Genomic DNA, 12,758 nt, shown 5'->3' with positions numbered 1-12,758 from the left:
CTGTATTTGAATTGTTTCTTTTTGACTGCATTTAATATTTTCTCTTTGAAGTCGAAATTCTGTAATTTGACTATAATATTCCTGGGAGTTATTTTTTGGGATCTCTTTCAGAAGGAGATTGGTGGAATCCCTTAATTTCCATTTTACCCTCTATTTCTAAGATATCAGGGCAATTTTCCTGTAGAAATTCTTTAAAAATGATGCCAAGGTTCTTTTCCTGGTCATGACTTTTGGGTAACCCAATAATTCTTAAATTGTCCTTTCTGGATCTATTTTCCAGATTAGTTGTTTTTCCAATGAGATATTTCACACTTTCTTTTAGTATTTCATTCTTTAGGTTTGCTTTTCTTGTTTCTTGATTCTTCTCAAAGTCATCAGCTTCCTTTAGCTCCTTTCTACATTTAAAGGAGTTTTTTTTTTTCCAGAGAGCTTTCTTATCTCCTTTTCCATCCTAACAATACTGCTTTTTAAGGCATTCTTTTTCTCATTAACTTTTTTGGACTACTTTTTCCATTCATCTTAGACTGATTTTTAACATGTTATTTTCTTTGGTATTTTTTTGTATCTCCATAACCAAGCTACTGACTTGGTTTTCTCGATTTTCCTGCATCTCTCTCATTTATCTTCCTAATTTTTCCTTTACTTCCCTTTCTTGATTTTCAAAATATTTTTGAGCTCTTCTGTGCCCTGAAACCAGTTCCTATTTTTGGAGGCTTTAGATACAGAAGCTTGGATTTTTTCATCTTCTGTGTTTTGCTTCTCCATGGGACCAAAGTGATTATCTAGGGTCAGATTATTTTGTTGTTGTTGTTTACTCATTTTTCCAGCCTGTGCCTTGGTTTTTAAGGTACTTCTCAAAATTTTGAGTGTTATTAGGACACCCCACAAAGATCTCTGGGCTGGGCTCTGGTCTGTGAATGGTCACAAGCCCTCCCCCCTGCCCCTGCCCTGGAACTGTGAGGAGAGTCCCTGCTTCTCTATGATAGTATGGGGACCCAGACTGAGACCAGGGTCTGAAAGTGGACAAAGCACAAAAGTCCTGTACAAGGGATACTGGAGAGGCCTTGACAATCTCTCCACCCACCCCTTACCTTACTTATGCTGAGCTCTCTAGGAGCAGCTGCCAGGTAGATCCATGCTGGGTGACTCCACAGGCCTGCTTCCATTTTCTGGGTCTGTGCTCTGTGCACACTCTGGTTGAGTTTTCCTACTGATCTTCCAAGTTGTGCTTGGTAATCCCTGGGTTGGGAAGTCTGGAAATTGTTTCCACTACCAAGAACCCAGGTGCCTCTTGGACTGTTCCTGGAAACTGGAACTTGTTCACTATGGCACAACTGTGATTCTGGCTGCACTGTTGCCCCCTCTGACCCCAGTGGAACAGAACCTTTCCACAGATCTTCCAATTTACTTTGTGCTGGATAATTTCTTCACTGGGTTTTTCTGTGGTTTCTGCCTCTCCAAAATTTATTTAATTATAATTTTAAGGCCTCTGGAGTTTCTTGATAGTGAGCCACTGGGAAATCCTGCTTTCACACTGTCATCTTGGTTCTGGCCCTCACCAGGACTAATTCTTGAGTTTAGATGTAGGTCCAGTGGCACCTACTTGAAGGTGTTTGAGAGAAAGAATTTGGCAGATCAACTGAACCTTGAGCAAAGGAAGGCTCCCAGACAGTATATACTTAAGCATTAGTTTTATTAGTACTCAGGAATAAGCATGACTTTGTAGAGGATCTGTTTGTTGAACTGAAATAATCAAGCAACTTCTAGGTCCTCCTAGTATCAAATAGATCTGTGATCTCATTGATTTAGGAATTCCCTTCAATAATGTATGTGATAACCTATATGTGCCTGATTATCCTTTGTGAATTTTATTTGTGTTCTGCTTAGAGCTCATCACAGGAGCCAAACAACATGCTGGGAACTTTTTTTCTATTTCTCTCAGCATTGCGGAGTTACCAGTGAACACTTTGGCCATTCACTTATCATCTCTCACCTGTACCATATGACTAGCCAGTTTTCTTATTTCATCATACAGAATGATAACCTCCTTTACTTCTGCTCTACTTTGGAGTTCCTTGTTGGTTATATGTTGCATACTGCTTACACCTACCATGGACCTTTCTATCCCACTCTGTGCAAACCTTTCTATCCCACTCTGTGCAAACCCCTCTTTAGTATTTTGGAGCTAGTTGTGTTCCAGGTCTTCCTGCTACACACACACACACACACACACACACACACACACACACACACACACAAATCCTTGTATTAAAAAGATAAGCCTTTGCTGTTATGGACAGGTTGAAGTTATTAATTTTCAGTTGCCCAAAAGTAATCTAATTCATTTTTCTCCTTTGCCATTCTAGGTCTACCTCTTATTTGTCCCAGAAAAACATACCATATAAGCTGTTAGTGATGATTAATTGCTATAATCTGCGTTTGATTATTCTTATGTGGATTATCATAGAGAATTATCATATATAGAATGGGCTTTTTTCCCCCTCTTTGAATGGCTCCTTCAAATGAGATAATAATTGTATAGCTCTCAGTACAATGCTAATACATAGATATTATATAAATGCTGAATCCTCTCCCTGTCCCTTCTTGATCATCCTTTCTCATTGTCAGTTGGTGTCATTTTATCATGTAAGCTATTATTTCATATTTGTGTAAATAGAGAACAAAATCTAGGTTACTCTGCTGCTAAATTAGTTCATTAATTGAGTTGATAACAGTTTTTCAAATCAAACAAATTATTTTTGTATCATTAATGGTTTTGAATGATTAGCATTAGCATTTTTATGCATTAACTCGCATAATTGAGTATGGGCTTTATTAAACTTTTAGTTTCTTGTTCATGAGAAATGTAATTGACTAGTGAAGAGAAGTAGACAGTCATACATGACACTGTGGATGCGAGGAAATGAGCCATTTAAGATATTAGCTAATGGTGCCACATTTTGTTTTTTAAGCAGAGTACAGCATAAAAGCTTTGCCTCATCCTTCTTTCAAAATTTCTGTGCCATAAAAATTAAATTTTAATGCCACAAGCCTTAAAATCTTCATTTTCTTAAGAGCCTTCTGCAACAAGGAAGATAGATGGAATTTATTTCAAATGGCACCCTTAAGATGAGCAGTAAAATAGATTAAAAATTATAATGAATGAATGAATTAACCTTTGATTAGTTCTTTATTTTCATAATCCCATTTCAAAATCAAACATTCATATTATTAGTACTAGTATTAATAGCTCACAATTTGATTGAGGTTTGATATGAAGTTATTTGTAAATTATTAAATACTTCCTATGTCTTTGCCATGTTAAATTTTTGGTAAGTTTAATATTTAGGCAATGTTTGTGTTTTTCTAGGTAGTTTCCTGTTCATTTTGTTCAAATTGAAGAGCACTTAGAAATTAGTAGATATTAGAACCAAATTAGTATATATATATATATATATATATATATATATATATATATATATATATATATATTAGAACCAAATTTATTTATGATGTCCATAAACTAGAAAATTCTCTCAGAAAAATATCCCTTGATGCCCTCTAAAATTGAAGCCATTTTTAGTACTTCCTGAAATTCCAAGATAGTTTTCAGTAGAAGACCTAATTAGAACTCAAAGCAGATAACATAATCTTTCCACCTCTGTTGAATTTGTGTTTGGTTACTGAAATCAAAAGAACATCATATTTCAGCTGCTGGGAAGTGTAGGTGTTCCAGTTAACACACTGTGTAAGCAGTTCCTATACTAAGGTCAATATAAACTCCATTTGTTCATAGACTTGGTACATTTTAAAATCTTTTTTCTTCTGTTGTATATACATATATTATATGTATATATATATATATATATATATATATATCTCACTATACACACATATATATAGTACCATTTGAGATTTTTGAAATATTAATAAATATTAAATGACAAGTGATTTAAGTTAGGCTGATTTGAATGTCTGTCAACTTGCCTAGAGATCATTTAAATAAAGTTTCTGGCCATCAATTTGTATATTTTAAAATTACTTCATGCTTTCTGGGCTAGAAGGTAATTTTAGTTACTTTAATCTCATGTCAGTGCTCAAAGGAACAGAATCCAATCCTAATAAAATTTAAGAAGCATCATGGTATAATGGAAAATGCACTGAATTTGGTTTCAGAAATCATGTTTTCCAATGACAGCCCTGCTCTTTCCTTTTTGTGCCTTGGGCAAGTCACTAATCTCTTCTGGACCTCATTTTTTCCAACTTTAATTTTCCTAAATCCATGATAAATATAAACATTCTACATCTTTGAAAGTACAAGATGACTCAGCATATGGTGGGTGGACTCAATATATTAGAAGGTCCTGAATTTGAATCCAAGGATATCACTAGTTTTGTTACTCAGGATAAATCACTTCAATACCCATAACTTCAGTTTCCTTATAAAGGGGATAATAGTAGAACCTACCTCACAGGGTTGCTGTGAAAAATCAAATAATAAAATGCTTTGCAAACTTTAAAGTGCCATTCAAGTTTCAGTTATTAGTAGTATTGTTATAATTTTCCATTCACAAAACTATAATAAGGTAGTTATAACCTCCCTTTCATCAGTTCCCTCATGTGTAAATTAAGGAGGTTGCAATGCAGGAAGGAAAATCAGGAAAGTTTCATAGGGATTGATTTTGAGATTTGGCTAGGTATGATTCACATTATTGAAGAAGGGAAGATAGAAGACATACTAGCCTGCAAGGTGCCGGTGTCTGTACAAAGGCAAGCAGGTAAGAATTTCCAATGTAATATTGGAAATGGTGAGGAAACCTATCTGAATGGCAGGAGATATTGGTAGAAAAGTATTTGAGTAACCTTGAGAATCAGGTTTAAGAACTGTGGTGACTGTTTTCAGTCTTCATGGTGTGATTAGCTGTGATGCTTCCATTTCTTGATGCTGTCAAAGTATACAATTATCTAGTCCTGAAAATGATTTTGCTGAAGGTCTTATGATTGAGACTTGAGTTGGAAAACAGATAACTCTTGATTTCCACTCTGGAGTAGTAGATTGATTGTTCATTTATATGAGCACAGAGCTGATCTCCTCAGCATATTTCCCATCATGCAAAAATGACAGTTAATTATACTCACCTTCTTCATTATGTTTGTGTGTGTGTGTGTGTGTGTGTGTGTGTGATTATCAATGCCTATGAATACTATAGAGAAGGAAGTAACAGTAAAGGTAAAGTCAAAGGATTATGTTTGTTCCTGTCCCAAATGTGGACTCTCATGCCTATTTGCCCAAGTAGTGCAAATAGTAGCATATATACAAAGGATCTCATTATTTATTGCAAAAGAAATCTATCCTAAGCCAGTATTGTTCAGCTGAAAACTAGATGACAATGTAGGCAAAGAAGGTCATTAAAACTTTGCAGGTATGTTTTTACTTTCTAAAGCAAAGTAGGTAAGTACTCGTATTATCTATTTAGGGGAAAATGTGGTGATGCTAATAATTTTTAAAACAGCAGATAATTAAGTAATTCTAGTTTGAATTGCATTTTCTTACTCTTTGGGAACATTCTTAATTAGTATGACTTAAGCATTCTTCATTAACCTCATCCTGAAACTAAATTGTATGGATATGATTGCAGGGATTGGAAAATAAACTAACGTGGGATAAAAATTTTCTTATAGATAATCCACAAAGGAATGATGGAGAGTTGACTGCAGGGAAGGAGATCTGTGCCTACTTTTTTTTTTTTCTCAGGTGTCATTCCTTGGTATTAGAAATAGTTGGAGTCTTAGGGATGCATTCTTAGGCAAATGTTTAATGCACATTCTGGCATTCTATTTAATCATTGTCTGTCCAGTCAAGCCACTGGACCAGCTCAAGTCAGGCCCAACCAATAGTTTCTGTTGATTGTCTACAACTCCACATGGAACAGTAGTTTCCCATAAAGATAGACCATATTCTCATGGTATCAAATCAGTTAGCATGAACTGTAGAGAAGAGAAAAAAAAATTCAGAAGAAGGTATGTACAAGGTTCTAGCATCCTATAAAGACCTTATGCAATCTTTATTCTTTTATAAAAATAATTTTTGAAATATTTTGCTTTTATGTAATTAAATCCCATGTTTTCCTTTTTCCAGAGTCATCTGTTATAATAAATAATTTTTAAAAGAAAAGAGAAAGATGAAATTAGGAAAGCTCATTAATATAGTGGGAAAATCCAAACTGTTGACTTGTATAAAGGAGTGGGAGTATTGTCTTCTTTTATATCTTCTTTAGGGCTTTGCTTTATAATTTTACAATATTTAGTTTTCAGTTGTTTACTATTGCTCTTTTCCATTTATGTTATTTTAGTTGTGTATTTTTGTTTGATTTTGATTACTTAACTTGTATAAGTTATTGTAATTATTTCCATGTTTCTCTGTATTTATCATATTCAATATTTCTTACAGAACATGTGGGTTTCTACCTTCTTTCCAGTTCTATACTACCACAAAAAGTATTAAATATTTTGTTGTATTTTTTAAGCTTTTATAATGACCATCTACTTAAAATATATGTGAGTAAAAAAGTTCAAACATTTTCCCTCAAAACCTTTGGAATATACTCTCTCCCAACCCATGTTGGTCCCTGGGGAGAGTTGGCTCATCATTAGCCCAGTATCCCTATCATGTTGTTCCCTATCATGAGTGCTACATAAATTCTTGTCTCGGTGACTTCTGGGCTGGGTCTCCAAGTTCACTCCAAAGGTTACTCCTTTCATTTTGGTGTATCAGTGATAGACTTACTCCAAAATCCAGCCATGTCTGAAATTCTTGAGGGCTTATTCTCCTGACCTTTTAAAGCATGTAAAATCTGATTCTCCACATAGAACTCTTTCACTTAGAACAAATGGTGAGGCAAACAAAAGAACTTAGGACTATTTTCATGAAGCCACAAAACCTAAGATCTCTCTTTACAGCATCATCTCTTTATTTTGCACTGTCAGCCAAAGAGTGAAACTGAGAGAAAACACTCAAACTTGCAAAATGGTCAACATACATTTTTTCATTAAATGAGAATAACTTTTGATGCACAAGGCCTTAAACACTGATAGCTCAAATTTTGACCAGAGTTCTTGAATTAGCTATTTTAAATGCAGATCATAAAATAATAAGATAACAAAGGAAATGAATTATATTGAAATACAATTATCAAAATATTAAAAATAGAATAACCAAATTCACAGACTGCTGGTTAAGAACCTCTGATTGATAGATAAATAGAATAGATGGATAGATACATAGATAGATAGATAGATAGATAGATAGATAGATAGATAGATAGATGTGTGTGTGTGTGAGAGAGAGAGAGAGAGAGAGAGAGAGAGAGAGAGAGAGATTATTAAGTGCTAAGAGTCACCAGATCACTAAAAGAGAAATATTGCTCTTTTTGGCTATGAGAGTGTAGACTGATGGTCTTCAACTAAAAGGACACCAGCTGTCCCTATTCCTTCTATAGTATGTCTTAATGTTTTTATTGTACTTGATCCAGACTTTATGTAACTCACTTTTGCTACTTCATCATCCAGGGCAGGCAAATGTGGTTTCTACTGAATAACCACATTCCTATCCTTTCTCTTGTGCAGTTCTTGCTTCCAAGATAGGAATTGCTTATACTGTGTTCAGGGGATCCTGCTTAATCTCTGACACATATCTTATATGTATGGTTGGTAGTTTATATTAGTGAGTAAGAGACATTAGCCTACTTACTCTCCATATGACCTGGGATAAAGTATTTAACATTTCTGAGTTGCCTGTAAAATGGAGATGCTCATAACTACCTGGCTTTATTCATGGGGTTTTTGTGAGAACCAGATATAATAATGCATGAAAAAGTATTTTAAAATTATATCAAGTATCATCTTATCAGAATATGATAATATTCAATAAATATTTGCTAAATTAAATTAACCCAGAGTAAGGATGAAATAAATGTAAATTCAAAATCAAAAGAATAGGAGTTCAGGTGAAAAGCTGGGGAAATGCAACTTGACCTTGATTGAATTAGTGTTCCACTGTCTTCAATAGATTCTAGGGAAATTTGAGGTTATCATGATCTAATTCTTGGCTATGTGTAACCTTCAGTTTTGGGAGGGGGCATGTTCCCTAACCAATTCTGCCTTCCCAATATAATATCACCAAAAAAGTGAAAGAATATAATATATGAAAACTGTAATGAGGACACACTTTATTAGAACCATCAAGGGAATAAGAACAGAATGTGGGCAGAGTCATGTTAGAATGACTTCATGATGCTCGCATCCCAGGACTTTAGTGTTTGAACATCAAGCATAGATTTAGTAAGCCAATGCAGTAAGCCTAATTTCTTTTGTTTTAAAGACACACATTTAAGAACTGTAGCATTAGGCTTTGACTAATATCATAACTAGAGGGGATAACTTTGCTTCAAAAGCCTGCAATGGACCTTCTAGATTCATCTAGTCTATATTTCCCATTTATAGGTGAGAAAATCAAGACTAGAAAGATTATATCCTGTCAAGGGTGAATATCTTGTTAGTATCAGAACCCCCTTCCCTCCCCTCAAAAAAGCCTGACTCATGGCTAGGTGGTTCAATGGATAGAGCACTGAGCCTGTAGTAAAGAAAATGAGTTCAAACCTGGCCTTAGACAAGTGTCTAGTCACTTAATCTCAGTTTCTTCATCTGTAAATTGGGAATAATAATAGCATTTATCTTCCAGAGTTTCTATGAAAATCAAATGAGATAATAATTGTTAAGCAATTATTACACTGTGCCTAGAACTATTGTAAATACTGTATAAATGTTAGCTGTTGCTATTTTTATTTTTTTCCCATCATACTATGCTAGGGAATTGTCATTCCTTGTTTTTTTTGTTGTTGTAGTTGTTTATTTGTTTGTTTTGTTTTTGCAAGGCAATGGGGTTAAGTGACTTACCCAAAGTCGCATATCTAGTAAGTATTAAGTATTTGAGGACACATTTGAACTCAGGGCCTGCTCTATCTACTGTGGCACCTAGCTTCCAAGAGACTTAAATGTTTCTGATTGTTTATCTGATGTTTCTTTTTCACAGTTTTTCCCTGATGCCTGCAAGGCATTCCATATTTGCCACTACCTTTTAGAATTTATAATTTCTTTCATATTTCAACTCAGTGGCCACCTCCTGCCCCACCCAGGTATTTTACTTCCCATTGCTCCAAATTTGTTTCCTATTTTCTTTATATGTATTTATCTATACACATGTTGTCTTCCCCAAAAGATGGTAAACTATCTGAAGGCAAGACCAGTTTCACTTTTTTCCTTTTGTATCTCTAGTGTTTGATATATATATATATATATATATATATATATATATATATATATATATGTATGTATATATAGTGGCTGCAATAGTGATATATATTGATGGATTGATAGAGTTGTGTGAAAATATAGTTTCTGCCTTTTTGAAATTACAAAATGAAAATAGGAAAATGATCTGTCAGGTGAGAAGATGTAAACAATAATTTTTATAGGAAAACTGACTGCCAGAAACTTCAGATCATTAAGAAACAGTCCAAAGGATGGGTTAGCTAATTATCCTCTTTCATCTTACCCTTAAATAACTGAATGAGAACAGTTTTTAATTCTGTGGGGGTGTTTTGTCAAGGTTTTGTAGCTTGAAGGAGGAAAAATAATAATTCTAACCCCCCATATTGCCATAAAGATGTATAGATGTTATATTGTTATTTTGTTACTGATAAATTTGTCTTACTGATGTAATTACATGAGTGTATGTACTATAGCTTAGGAATTAGTGGAAAATATACTGAGCTTTAGATTCAGAAGATGTGGATCTAAGTGCTATCTCTGGTAGCTGTCTGGGCTTTGATTTCCTCTTCTGCAAATTAAAGGGTTGAACTAGTTAATGTGATCTCTGAGGTTCCCTTTAGCCAGAACAGCCTCTGCATATGCTAGTCATATTTTTGTTCAATCACATCATGAATCCACCTAGGATTTTCTTGATAAAGATACAGGAATGGTTTGCTATTTCCATCATCAGATCATTTTTCAGAAGAGGAAACTGAGGCAAACAGGATTAAGTGACCTGACCAGGGTCACATTGCTAGTAAGTGTCTGAAATCTAATTTGAACTCAGGGAAATAAATGAGTCTTCTTGATTCCAGACTGGGTTCAATCTTCTATGTCATTTAACTACTAGTCATATGACAGAATGATACTCCTGACTTTGCTCAGGGACTTCCTCTACAATACCTCCTCAATGTGTACCCAGATGCCTTCCTTCTCCCAGTCCTTTTATATGTTGCTTCCTCTCATTAGTAAATAATCTTCTTGAGGGCAGGGACTGGCTTTTTTTGTGCTTATATTTGTATTGCCAGTGCATCACAATAGTACCTGGCATGTGGTTAAACTTTTAATAAATGAATATTAACCTGGCTTTGCTACCTTGATATTATTTAAGACAAGGGTTCTGGACCACTGCACTTCATGAAGCTGGATGACAAAAAATTGTATTTCACAGTAATTGATATATTTAATGCATTTATATACCAATATTTTCAAAAGAGGTCCATAGACTTTGTCATACTGTCTAATGAGACCATGACATTAAAAAAAGGTTAAGAATCCTCCTGACAAAGAAATATTACTAGATTTGGGGTCTGAAGAATTAGGTTTGAATGTTTATTTTCCAATTATGCCCCATGCAATCATAGGCAAGTCACTATAGCCCTGTGGGCTTCAGTTCCATCATTTGCAAAATGGGAAGGGCTGTGTGTGTGTTTGTGTGTGTGTGTGTCTGTGTGTCTGTGTGTGTTTGTGTGTGTTTCTATGTCTGATTGAATGAGCCATGGTCTCCATTTTATACTTGAATCCTATTAGTATATCACCTTCACTTAACCTCATATTCAACCCAAGAAGTGGTATTTTCAGAGTTTAGTAAAAAATAGAAAAATAGCTTTATCTCATAATGAGGCTAGGGACCACCAATTCAAAACAATCAAATGAATTAATATATCATTTAAATATGATCCCAATCATATTTAACAAAATTTGCAACATTTTTTTCTAGGTCTGATAATTTGGTAATGATATTCAAATGTTGATTTCCACAGTTTATAGATTTTTCTTTTTTACATTTATATACAACCTAGAAGTTTAGTTATTAAGTGTTTAAGTGTTGCAGACTCAAGTCTTCTATTTTATCAGTGATCTTTGACTTCAGTCCTCCTTAGCAAATATAAATCAGGTGCCATTTGGGCAAAGAGTGCTAAGGTAGATGATAGGAGGGAAAGCATTTAGATAATGTGTTATCCTTGCTCTCCTAGACCATAATGATAACAATAACTGACATTTATATACTGTTTGAAGGCTTGAAACGTGCTTTTGATATATTATCTCATATAGTCTAATGAGAGGATATTACCCATTTATAACTAAAATTGGGTTTTTTTTCTTAGCCTTGAACTGTCATTTGATTGGTATGAGGAATCTCTCTTTTCCATGCAGATTTACACTTGCTTTGAGGTTCATTTAGAAAGTTGGTTGGAAGCACTGAGAAGTGTTTTGACTTAACTCAGAATCCAATTGCCAGTGTACATCAGAAGCAAGCTCTCTATATAGTCTACATACTTTCTTTGTACCATACCAAGTAATACCTGTATAAGAGAGGTATAAAACAGTGATCTCTGAGTTCAATTGCCCTGGAGTGAGTTTATTGTGATTCTTTGTAGTGGGAGTCAGTGAACAGTATATATAGAAGAAGCACTATTTGTCTGAACCTTAAAGCAAATTAGAGGAAATAAAACATCCCAAGCATACAGAACTGCTCAATCAAGGAAAAACAAACAAACAAAAAGACCATTAAGTGCTTACTATGTACCAAACTGTGGTGTTGGAGATTTAGAGACAAAAAAAAGGAAAGGATTCTGGAACTTATGTTCCCATAGGGGAGTCATGGACAAAAGTATATTTAAGATATATACAAAGTAGATGGAAGGTCATCATGATTATAGGGCCCAGGCAGGGGGCCCAAGAAAGCCCTCCTAAAGAAGAGTATTAAAAGGAACCAGAGATCTTCAAATGTAAAGGTGAGGGATGGCAAGTACCCTGGGCAAGGGCAAAGAAAAGAGAGATGATATACTGTGTGAGGACTAGCAGAAAGACCAACTTGTCTAGACTAAAAATTCTAGAAGGGAGTGGATGCATTTGCCAAGGGCAGAAGTACATAGTGAGAAAAGAACAGAGCTTTGATGATAATTCACTTAAGAGAAAAGGAATCTTTGGAAGAAAAGCAGTGGTTAGGGAGATAGGGAATGAACTAGGAGACTGACATCTCAGCTACTAAGAGAAAAAAGAAAATCTGGAAGAGTGGGGACTTTCCAGTATTGTCAAAGCTTTCAGAGCAGTCAAGGATGATAAGGGCAAAAATTTCATTGGATTTTTTAATGAGATTGTGGACTTGATAGATAATTTTGAGAGTAGAGTCTCAATACCGTGGTGGGAATGGGAATGAGAGTGTTAGAGAATTGAGGAGAAAATGAATAGTGAATAAGTAAGTAAGAGCAATGGGCATAGACTACTTTTTACCCAAGCATTTTGACAATGAAGAGGGAGAAATAGATAAGGGTAGTAACGGGATGTGATGAAATGTTTTTTTTTTTTCTTTATTTTTTGTTGAATATTTTTAGGTTTGGAGAAATACTTGAACAAGTCTCTATCCACTGTGCCACTAGCAATAG

General features: G+C 34.7%; 1 protein-coding gene across 3 annotated transcripts in view; it reads left to right on the top strand.

Annotated features, from left to right (window-relative positions):
• Positions 1–12,758, top strand: part of SAMD12 (sterile alpha motif domain containing 12) — a 506,789-nt gene that overhangs the window by 72,872 nt on the left and 421,159 nt on the right. The gene's annotated exons all lie outside the window — the stretch shown is intronic.

Source organism: Macrotis lagotis, chromosome X, assembly GCF_037893015.1.
Source record: "Macrotis lagotis isolate mMagLag1 chromosome X, bilby.v1.9.chrom.fasta, whole genome shotgun sequence".
NCBI classification, from domain to species: Eukaryota; Metazoa; Chordata; class Mammalia; order Peramelemorphia; family Peramelidae; genus Macrotis; species Macrotis lagotis.
The sequence above is the reverse complement of the archived record's forward strand: the minus strand, read 5'-3'. Positions and strand labels throughout refer to the sequence as shown.